This window comes from Sorghum bicolor, chromosome 7, assembly GCF_000003195.3.
Source record: "Sorghum bicolor cultivar BTx623 chromosome 7, Sorghum_bicolor_NCBIv3, whole genome shotgun sequence".
In the NCBI taxonomy this organism is placed as follows: domain Eukaryota; kingdom Viridiplantae; phylum Streptophyta; class Magnoliopsida; order Poales; family Poaceae; genus Sorghum; species Sorghum bicolor.
In genome coordinates, this window is record NC_012876.2 from 26,335,859 (window position 1) to 26,347,856 (window position 11,998).

The window sequence follows — 11,998 nt, forward strand, 5'->3', positions numbered from 1 at the left end:
AATTTTTCATCATCTTTCAAAAAAAATTCCACTCTCATGTGCACTATGATATGTTGGTTTCTCTTTTGTTGAAATGATGAATAGTTGCTTTGACTATAATTCTCTAGTATCTAAGTTATAATTTAGTGTTCATCAAGATTTAAGTTTGTTGGCTAAAAATGTCTCATTCTGAGAACTTGAAATCTTGTGGGTTGCAAATGCATGATCCCTTTCTAAGTTGTTGCGAGACATGATATGGTATAAATAGATTTTGCTATGACTTTGTTCTAAGAGAAACTTGACATCCGGAGTTTTCTTTTGAAAAATTCAAAACAAAGAGTTCCTCAATGATTATGAAATACCTACCAAGGCCATATGACTTGCTTAGTAGTTTGTACACCTTTAGTCATATGCGGCTTGCGGCGCTGTGAGTTGAGTTAAATCCTAGGTATCCTAGAGTGAGTTATGGTCATGCACCCATGATATGAGATTCACGCACCCACCAAATAAAGCCGACTCTCACACTGAGAAGTTGCGCACAACATGCACCCTTCCATCCACCAGAAATATGCCAACTCTTACCTTGAGAGTTGCGACTTAGCTTCCACCAAATAAGTATGCCAAACTCTCCCCCTAAGGTTTGCGCATCCCCATACACAATTTTACTCCTTACATCACCATCATGACATCTCTCCATTTTCCTCTTTGAGATCCCTTTGAAACATGTGGGCATCGGTCTTCCAAAAAAAATGATGGAAAAGCCAAAGGGCATGGATGGGAAAATCAAAATCCCCGTTAGAAATATATATATATATATATATATATATATATGATCCATTTTTTTAGGGCCCACATGTTTAAATTCTCTCATTCTCTTCCTCAAATAAAGAGAGTCATGATACAAGGAGTAACCAAAAATATTTAGATAGGACTACCACCAAAAATTCCACACTTGCACATCTCAATCAATGTGTATGATTTCTATCTCCTCATGGTCCGGGGTTTGACTTGGCAACACAAGTGTCGTAAGTACGCCCACCTTTATACCTTCCCAAAGCTCCATTCTCAGCCTTAGTGGTAGGTCTTAAAGGCAAACGCAAATGCCTTTGTTGAGGATTTCATACACATTGAGCGTTCGAGAGAATCATTCGAGGAAGTTATTTATTTTGCAAAAAAATTATAAAACCTCCGGATTGATGGTCTATTAAGGGATGAATGAATGGTGAGTCTGTTACAACCATTCAATCTTGCAACCACCCATGAACTTGGAAAAGCTATAAGCCCCATGAGAAGTCAAGGTAAAGAGTGGATAGCATGCCAACTTATTTAATTTGCGAATGAAATGCTTTGTTATAGGTATGACACTCTTGAATTATATCGGCATAGTAGCAACTTCTGATCAACCACCATACTTAATTATTTGCTCGAGACGAGCAAAGGTTAAGCTTGGAGGACTTGTTATCAGTCATTATAGACCAATTATAAACTGCCAACTTGATCCAAAAGGAGAAGAAGCAATCATATTATATACACACATGCATTTTATTACTAACAAGTTCCACTTGTACCATAGTGATTATATTTTGCAGGAATTATACTGCAACAAGTGAAAATGTGCCATACCACAAAGAAAGCGCAAAGTACCAAAAGACGTATTTAGAAATGCGCAAACCAAGAAAACAGAGAAAGGCCCGAACAGCGCAGAACTGGGCCTGATCGTAACCACAGGAGAGATCCAGGCCTAGAGCCAAACCGACCCAGGGTGCGGCTGCACCTCTGGAGGCGGCGAACCGGGCCCATCTTTCTCAGGCGGTTGCATGCCGCCATGCATAGGACGATTTCACCTACTACCAAATTAAGATGTGACGAACCGTCTTAGTTCCACTATAAAAAGAGAGACACACCCCTCTTTTTCAACACACACATCATTTGGAGTCAATTTACCTCACACCTCTCACTTGTATCTTTAGTCTAGATTAGTAGTAGAGAAAGGCAAGAGCTAGCAAGGAGAGCTTGTCTCCTTGGAAGAAAGGATCTTCTTGGTATAAATAATATTCAATCTTCTTCCATGAGCAAGTTCTATTCATCTTTATATGATTATGCATGTGAACTAGAGTATGGTTGTGTTCTTATCATGTTCATAGTATATGAACTAGTTCTTAGTTCTTGTGCTATGTTCTTGATATGTTCATCATTGTTCTTCATTGTTCATCATATTAGTATGATTAGGATTAGAATTAGGAACGGGATGATGGTTCACTGTACTGTGATGATTGTTCTTAGCCTAGCTTGTCACTCCGAAGGGGTGGGGTCCGCGGGGGTTAGGAGTTGTTTCCAATTACTTGAACATGGTGTTCAGGTATGCGGGAATCAGTGGATGTGCGGGTATCTTTCGGGTAGAGGGGTAGGTGGGAGGGTAGTGAGAGCTCTGTCATCCTTTGCATTCCCCCACGATCAGGTATTCCGATACGAGTTCTGTAAAGTCTCTATCGGCTGGGTATCCAGCTGTGGGGATCTCTCCTCATCTCAGGCTTAGTTCTAACTCTATATGTTGCCAATTAGATGATCCGCTAACAGTTCTATGAATAGTTATATGTGACCCATGCCTGCTCAAGTAGATTTATTTCTTTATTCTTTATTTATTATTTCTCTTCTATTTTATCATTGAGGTTGATCCAATGTGTGTCCACTATCTTGAATATCATGTTTATTCATGTTTACTCTATGTCTACCAAACATTCAATAAGTAATCATGTTTACACCATGTTTGATCCCTTTGCGTTCCTACGGGAATTATAAATTCGACACCCTTGAATACTCACGGGTTGAAATGCTACAATGATAGTTCTGTCTGCTTGCAGTTATATTACTTCTTCATTGATGAACTATCGATTGGCGTACCTAAGTACCGTTACTTAAGATTGTAATCCTTGTGCACTTTCAAGCGTAGTGCCACAGCTTTGCATATCATAAGTAGGGATGGTTAGGAAGGCCAATATGGCATTCCTAATTATTGTTACCAGACTGCACTGCTATGGCCGGCGCCCTCGAGTTGCCTTGGGTTATCTCTCTGATGTAGCGATAGTTACGGTATGCCAACACCCGACATTTCTGGTGCCATTGCTAAGGATGGATCTATGGTCTATTTTTAGTAGTGACGCTAAGGATCTTGTTGACGAGAAATAAGACCAAGTTCTATATACTTAAAAGTCCGTCAACAGTCCTCGATTGAAGGAAGATAAGCATCACATGAACATATTTATCACTAATAAAGTTCCACTTGTACTCTTAGCTTGTTCAATGCAGGGAAGAAGGAAAAGAGCACTGTAGGCCCCATAACCTAGGTCGACCGACCAGGGTTTGGGCCCACTAGGGGCACCCTCCATGGCATGGGCCATGGCATACTCCAAGGAGTCAATCCCAACCCTTGGATCCAAGTGTGCTTGCTCTCAATGGTTCAAACACTTAGCACATGGATCCTTGGGCCTATATGGAAGCAAGCAAGTGTGCAACTAGACTCAATTTTGGACAACACTTCACATGACAAGTGGGGACACCACCAGGAGGCCAGAGGTGGGCCAGGGGCCCTAAAGGTCGGTCGGCCGACCGACCAATGGGGTGATGCCACCTGGCCCAACCTCCCACCGACTTAAGGGTCTTCCAGAAGGTTAGTGGGACCCACTGTCAGCCAAAGGGCAGGTCGGGCGTTCGACATGTGGGCCCCATCTAGAGTCGGTTGACTCCTACCGACCTTCCTCATGTGTGGCAATACTCCAACCGTCCATCTAAGGTGGTTGGGAGATCAGTGCATCCAAGGGTGGAGAAGGAAGGAGCACGCAGATCGCTGACGTGGCACCCCCTCTCTCACCCCTATATGAGGAGGGGTCCTCCATCTCCCAAGAGACATCTCTCACATCTTGCATCTACCATTTCATTCCAAAATCCCACATGGGAGATCAAGTGTAGTGTAGTCTAGTCTAGATTGGGAGTTAGAGTCGAGTCGAGCGAAGCTCGGGTCTTCGGAGCTGTCTTCTGGAGAGTCTGGTATAGCTCTTATACCTTTTCTCTTGTATTACATTCTTTATATTAATATAGTCTTTCTTTACTTTACTAAGTATTTACTTCAAGTCTTCACTTTGAGTATTGCTTAGTGCATTACTATACATGTAGTAGTGTTGTGTCTTAATCTTATTAGGGTAGCACCCTTAGTTAGATTAGTGTCTTCAACACCTTGCGTGTGTTCCACTACCATTAGGGGCTTTGGCTATTTACGTGATGTTGACGGTCCTTGAGTGCCAAATTCAACCGTCAACTAAACATGGAAAAGGATCAATATACACCAAACACCTAGAATTAGGATTTTATCTGATAGAATTCCATAAGTTTTGGTGTTTGTCTATTTCTACAGGGGGTTATCAGAAAATATGGAAGGAAGGACCACATATCAGGTTTACATCAAGATAATGTGTGCGGCAATTTTCCTTAACCTAGAAGAGTCTAGAAGCCATGGGAACGAACGGGAGGCCGAACGGGCCCGAGGGCAGGGCACCCGCCCTCCGCATAGGGCGCTCGCCCTGCCTCAGGGCCAATCAGGCTCCGTCTCCTAGATCATGCTCCACTGCCTCTAATGATCAAGGAAAATTGTGTGATTAAGGTCGGTTTGATCCGACGGCCCATGTTCATTTGAGGGGGCTATATAAGCAAGGCCTCTCCACCCCATGAGAAGAGGAGAAATCATTATTAGAGGAAGCCATCAAAGTTAGAGTTTAGGAATTTCTCTCCCGCATAGAATTAGAATTTGTTACTCCCAAATAATTCAATTTCTATAGGATTGATTAGATAGAATTAGAGAAGTAGAGCCTAGCGCTCTGGATTTCGGATCTTCGTCAATAAAGATTGGTATTATTTCATATCCTTCTCTACGACTTCATTCTAATTGCATTATGTCTCTATTTATTATGTTCTTAGTTTGCTCTAGTTCTATATTTGATATAGTTATGATTGATAATGAGTTTATGTATAAGTTTGCAAAGCGCTTAGCTCTTGACATGTGGGAGTTAGGTGGTAGATCACATGTGCCTGTGGTGCTTAGATTTTACTCACCTGCAAATGTGTCCTATTGGCAGGGTCGTGTGGTAGTTCGCGATGGTGACAGCTTGGTTGATTCTTATATAGTCCACCCTCCGTTAGTAGGACAGGTATAATTTGTATTGCGGAGTAAGTCTTGCTATGTTCTGATTTACTTCAGCAATGTTCCTTATACATGAATGAAGAGTCTTTTGTGCTATATATGATCTTGTAGATGCCTAGAGTAGATTGTGACTTAGTAGATAATAGATACTTAGAATTCATTCTCTTGCTAGTCCGACGTCACCTTACATTTTATGTGGAGTAGTCTATTTATAATCACTGTGTTATTTACACATGAGCTTATATTTCGTTATCTTTATTTTTATGGCTTACTCCCTGCCAAAGCAAGTGACTGTGTGATGAGTTTCTCATTAGTAATCATGTTCATGCAAGTTTATCTCTAGTCTACACCTTGATAGATTTTACCCCTATTTTCACTTTCGCCGTTCTCTTAAGCAAAATTGTAAATAACGATACCCGAAATACTTTTCCTGGTGAAATGCTACAGTGAGGTATTTTATCTGTGCGCTTGCGGATAGAATAGATTATTTTCTAGAGAGCCGTATTCATAAATACCTTAGTACACTCTGGCACCATGCTGGGGATGACAACCTAGCATTCAAGTGGTGTTAGCAAGTGTCAACACGTGATAGTTGAAGTTATAAGACTAGTGTAAGCGAGGTGCTTAGGCTAGTGCTTATAAGTGGATGCCACTGTTGACGGTCCTTAAGTATCAAATTTAATTATCAAATAAACAAAGAAAAGGATCCAAATGAAATAAACATCCAGACTTAGGGTTTTATTTGATAGAATTCCACGAGTTTTGGTGTTTGTCTATTTCTGCAGGGGGGTTATCAGGAAATACGGAAGAAAGGCCCACATGTCGGGATTACATAGAGATATCAACATGCTGCGCAATTATCTTACATCTAGAAGACCACAGAAGCCACAGGAAGGAAGCGGAGGCCGAACGGGGCCTGGCCCTAGGAGCCCGCCCAAGAGACCAGGGCGCCCGCCCCATTCTGAGTCCAATCAGGACTCTCTTTCGGGATCAATCTCCACCGACCTAAAGGATCAAGGATAATCGTTCAATCAATGTCGGTTTGATCCAACGGCCCATATTCACTTGAAGGGACTATAAAACCAGACCCCCTGGCTCCTAGAGGAGAGAGCCTCTCAACCCTAATTCATTATTCATCTAGGGAGAAGAAGCCTCTGATCAAGCCTAGAGCCTCCACATCAATTAGACATCTTGATTAGCATAGCTACATAGGATTAGAACTAGAAGGAGTCAATCTTCGATTGGTTTCCGGATCTGTCAAGAGGATTCTTGGTAATTCTCTAATTGTTCATCTTTGTTCTTCAATATTATGAATATGACTTTGTTCTACTTCAATATATTGCTTATGACTTTGCTCTACTTGTTTATATTCAAGATTATATTGTTCTTAGTTTATCATAGTTATATACTTGGCTTAGTTAGATTGGATCTATATACATGTTTAGGATCGTATAGCGTTTATCCATCGGATCCATAGGTAAATGATAGATATTGTGTAGGCGTGGTGCTTATATCGTATGTATCTGCGATTGTACCCAATATGCCAGATTGTGGGGTAGTTCGTGATAGTGAGAGCTTCATTGATTCTTATATAGTTCCCCTCTCATGTATTGGGCTGGCAGAGCAACATTATTACAGGAGAGTGATTGCTATGTTTCTCATATTCCTTGCTAATATCACTATGCATGGGTGTAGTCTTGTCTCACAATGATTGCTAAGTCTACTTGCACTAACTATGATAATGCTAGACTATATAGTTGAGAATAACTTAGGAAATATTCTTCTAGTTCGTTCTAATACCATGCTAATGACTTGCTAGAATATCTAATTGAGGTGCTTATCATATTTATATGTGGCTAGTTATGCTGATCAGATTAATTATCTTTGTCACTATTCATTACTTCATATATCCTTTATGTGACACTTATCCCTGTATGAAAGAGTTAGATAAACGTTCTCAATTATATATGCAATGATAGATACTCAATCTTATATTCCATTCTATAATCAACATTGATGATTACTAATCCCTTCCCAGTGGTAAAAATATAAATAACGATACCTCGAATACTTCCCGGTTAAAATGCTACATTGGTATTAATCTGTGCGCTTGTAGATCCCATTCATTATTTATTTAGATGAGCAATTGCATATTTCAATACCTCATCCCTAATATCATGCTGGGGATGACAACTTGGCTTAAGTGGTATGAGAGATAGGTTTGACATTTTTGGCACTGTTATTAGAATTAGAAAAGTATACTTTTGGTAATGATGTTAAGAATACCCAACAACCACCATATCAAATGTGTTAGCAGGCGGTGGCGAAGCGTGATAGGCCTCTGCTTCAAATGTGTAGGCGCCCATAAGACAAAGGTCCTCTTGGATAGGAGTTTCATCCTCCTATTGTAGTCAACTTCCCACCACACAAGACTGTTTGAATGCTAGTCTAGTTGAGTCATTTACATTGATTAGGAGTAGAACACAGAAGTAGAGTTAGATACATAGGAGTCCTTACTCACTAGTTGTCCTCCCACCAAGCTAGCTCACTACCTGTTATCTTTACTTACCTTTATCTGACTTATCCGATATTCTATCTTGCTATTTTTACCCCCCTATTAGCACTAGTGAACTTAGATTGAGTAGACACAAACCATATATCCATCCATATATTTATTAGAGAGTCTTAGTCCGCTTCCCGTGAGCGAACTATAAATTATGACACTGCGGATACTCACCACAGTTGAAGTACAACAGCGGTACCTGTGCACTTGCAGAGTTACCCTTGGTACATCTTGCGTCACCACTAGAGTTTAGCATTGCTTAACATTTTTGGAGCCGTTGCTCAGGGTAGCCTGACACCCTATCCTAGTAACAGACCTGGCTTGCTTTTAAGTAGTGCTGGTTAGGCACCACCATTTCTAGATACTTGTCACATCTTACTCTAGCCGGTGTGCAATAAGATTTGCCAACAGTCGCTGAAGCTCATCCTACCTAGCATGCGTGGCTGCATTGGTAGCAGCCTGCTCTCTATCATGCCGTGGCTGCTCCTCAGCTGCCCTCTGCTGATCGGCTCTCATGCCCTCTAGAATAGCAAGGTGTGCTGGGTCAGTAGCAGAAGAGGAACCTCCAGCCTCAGGGTCATGCTGCCTCGGAGGAAGATCTGAGATGGGAAGGTGATAATCATCATCAGAACTGTCACTAGCAAAATCAAACTCCTACTTAGCCTCTGCATCAGCTACTGATCCTATAGCCACATCCTGCTCATCCTTTGTCTCTGGGACTGCTCTTGAACTGCGAGAGGCTTTGGGTGAAGCTGCTGGAGCTCTGCCACGTGGTGCCAGAGGGGGTGCTGGAGCTTGGAGGTCCACGTGTGTCCTCATCATCTATCTGGGGACGTAGTGTGGGAACACTATCACTGTTTCACTCAGCTCCCTTTGAATATGGGGTAGAAGAGGATCTGCCCGAGCACAAAGAATGAGATAGGTCAACCAGTGAGCATATGGCAACTGACGTCGACCACTGAAGCCTCAGAAATAGTGTCTTCAATCATAGACACAATCAAGTCTCAAACATCAAACTCTCTCTGAGCCACTAAGTGTGCAATCAGCCACTGCTGGATATGAGTAAATCCGTCACGATAGCCAGGCCTTGGAAGAAGGGTCTTCCTCATGACAAAGTCCAAGATCTGGGCTGGATGAGTAAGACCTCTCACTGAGCGGCTAGAACCCTCTACAAAATGCTGACGAAAGCATGGTGAGATGAAGTCCACTGGAGGAAGCTCGCCACCGTGTGGATGATAAGGAGGCTCGTAACTATCATAGCAAATCTCGTGGATCTTGGTAGCATAGGCAGTCAGACCCCAAGTCCCTCTAGCATGCTGAGCTGTCACTCAGTAGTCAGTGCCTGCCAGTCCGTAGTGGATGTAGCTATGATCTAGTGCAACCCACACTGAAGCATAGAACTCTTTGACCCACTCCTCCACGTAGGTGCTTGGCAAAGCAAGAAGTCCGGCAAGTCCTGGTAGGTAGCTCAAGTAGGGCCTGATGTCCTGACCAACGATGTTGCCCAACACCTCAAGGTCCAGAACCCTCTACTCAATGAACTAATCCTGACAATGGATATATGCCATGTACATGTCCTCCTGTACCACAATGTAGAACCTAGCATGTGCCCTCTGATCCCTAGTAGCTGGAAACCAAGAAGGGAATGGTGCAAACCTCAGCTCCTGGATCTCAGGAGTAGGTGCCCTGGTATAGTCCTTGTGAATCTGGGCTGGCAGTGGAGCTGGAGCTAGTGTGGAGCGAGAAGGTGTAGACAACTGACACTGCGTACTAGACCTAGAGGTAGCCTGGGTACGAGTACAAGTCGACCTACGAAGGGGCTGCTCCTCCGGCTGTGCCTCTGTCTCTGCCTCTACCTATCCCTCTGTCTCTGTCTCCTCCTAGCCCGGCTCTCTGACATCTATCCTGACCTAATGGCCTCATAGCATGACAGTGCCAGGTGGAGACCCATGCAGTTGCTCTGCCTAAAGAACTGCATGCCTCTAGGCGGCCATGAGCTTGGATACAATCCGAAGTGAGCCCGAACAACCACCTGCCTCTGCTGCTGCTGCCACTGCACGAGCAGCCTCTGCCTCTCGGTCACTAGCCTTCCGCTTCTTTGCTAGTACCTTCTTCCCTTTGCCCTTCTCTGCTGCACTGAGCCAACGGGGTCTGTCATCTCCCCCATCACCTCTAGGAGTGCCACCACTGCCAGATGTCGGACCACTGATGTTCTTGCAATGTGCCATTGCAATAACTCACAATCACAAGCCTAACATGCTACCCAAAGCTGGTGAACTAACACTCGTGAGCCTTGGCCTCAATCCGTACTCGCGGGCTTGGCCCTAAGTTCGACTATCACTAACAAACTACCAAACGAGACTCATGTGCTGCAAGAGATGGAATAGATAGGGTATACATAAGCAAACATAATAGCTAGAGGAGAGGAAACCCTAAAGATAGCAAGCAGTAGATAAGAATCGACGAGAATGTCTTACAACCTGCGACGAGACACATCCCGGATGATAAGATGAGATCGGAATCCACCGAAGAACACGGGTCCACATGACAAGGTGCTGCACAACGGAAACAAACAAGAACCTCATAAAAAATGGTGTTCTAACCCGTTCGGGCATAAAATCAAGCTCATGGTGAGCATTGGTTAGAAAACCATACCAAACACTCTAACACTCTTCTTTGGAACTTGCCCAAGTGTTGGCGCTTCATATAGATGTAGCATTTGCACCCAAACACTCTAAAGAATGAGACATCGGGCTTTTTCCCATTGAGCAACTCATATGGTGTCTTCTCTAGGAACTTGTGAGGAAAGAGCTAGTTGGATGCATAGCATGCAGTGTTGGTTGCCTTAGCCCACATCTTCTCCAAAGTGTTGTACATCAAGCATGGTTCTTGCTAAGGTGATCAATGTCTGATTCTTTCTTTCTGCTACCCCATTTTGTTGTGGTGTGTATATTGAGGAAACTCATGTTTGATTCCAACTTCATCACAATATTCTTCTATGTTGGTGTTGTCAAACTCTTTCCCATTGTCACTCCTTATTTTCTTGATCTTGACATCAAATTGATTTTGGGCATTCTTAGTAAACTTCTTGAAAATTGATGCAACTTCGGCCTTGTCTTGCAAGAAGAATGTCCAAGTGTCCCGGGAGTAGTCATCCACTATGACCAAGCAATACTTGTTGCCACCAAGACTAGCATATGTGGTTGGTCCAAACAAATCCATGTGAAGTAGCTCAAGCACTCTTGAAGTAGAGAGATAGGCCTTGGTTGGATGAGTGTTTGCCACTTGCTTGCTGGCTTGACATGCACTACATAATTTGTCCTTCTCAAATGTCACATCCTTCAAGCCTCTAATCAATTCTTTCTTCATCAACTTCATGAGTGTGCCCATTCCAACATGTGCTAACCTTCTATGCCATAACCACCCAAGTAAAGTCTTGGTGAATAAGCAAGTCTTCATGTCAACTTCACTGGAGGAGAAATCAACTAGATATAACTTGTTGTTCCGGAAGCCTTTGAATACCATCTCATTGTCATCCTCCTTGGTCACTATCACTTCTTTCTTGTTGAATAGGCATTGGAAGCCAAGATCATAAAGTTGTCCAACTGAAAGCAAGTGGAAGCTTAATGAAGACACATAGAGCACATTGCTGATGGAGTTGTCATTTGATATGGAAATCCTTCCTAGACCCTTGACCTTACCCTTTGAGTTGTCACCAAATGTGATTCTCTTGATAGTCTACATCTTCATCAACTGAAGTGAACATCCAGCGATCTCCAGTCTTATGTTGAGTGCAACCACTATCGATTACCCAATGTGATCCACCAGTCTTGTAGTTCACCTACACACAAGAGAACAAGCTTGAGTTTTGGGGACCCACATTTGTTCAAGGCCCTTGACCTTCTCAGCTACACTACAACAAATTGGACCTTCTGTGATGAATAAATGATGACAATAGAGTTATTTGTCACTAAGAAACTCTTTTTATGACGGTTGACATGGGCTAATCCATCTTAATGACAAATAAATATTCTTTGTCATTAAGATCAATCCAAAATCGTCATACCTAATTTAAAATTGTGCTTGTGAAGATGAGATATGACAATTCTTGGTTGTAAAAGTAGTTGATTTCAAAAAATTGCCTACATATATGTTGGTGCAAAAGTTGATCTGCAAACTACCCGATTTAAACGTTAAGGCGTGCCAGCCGATTTGACCTTACTATCGGCAAAGGTGGTAATTCGAATACTTTAGTCCTGACAACA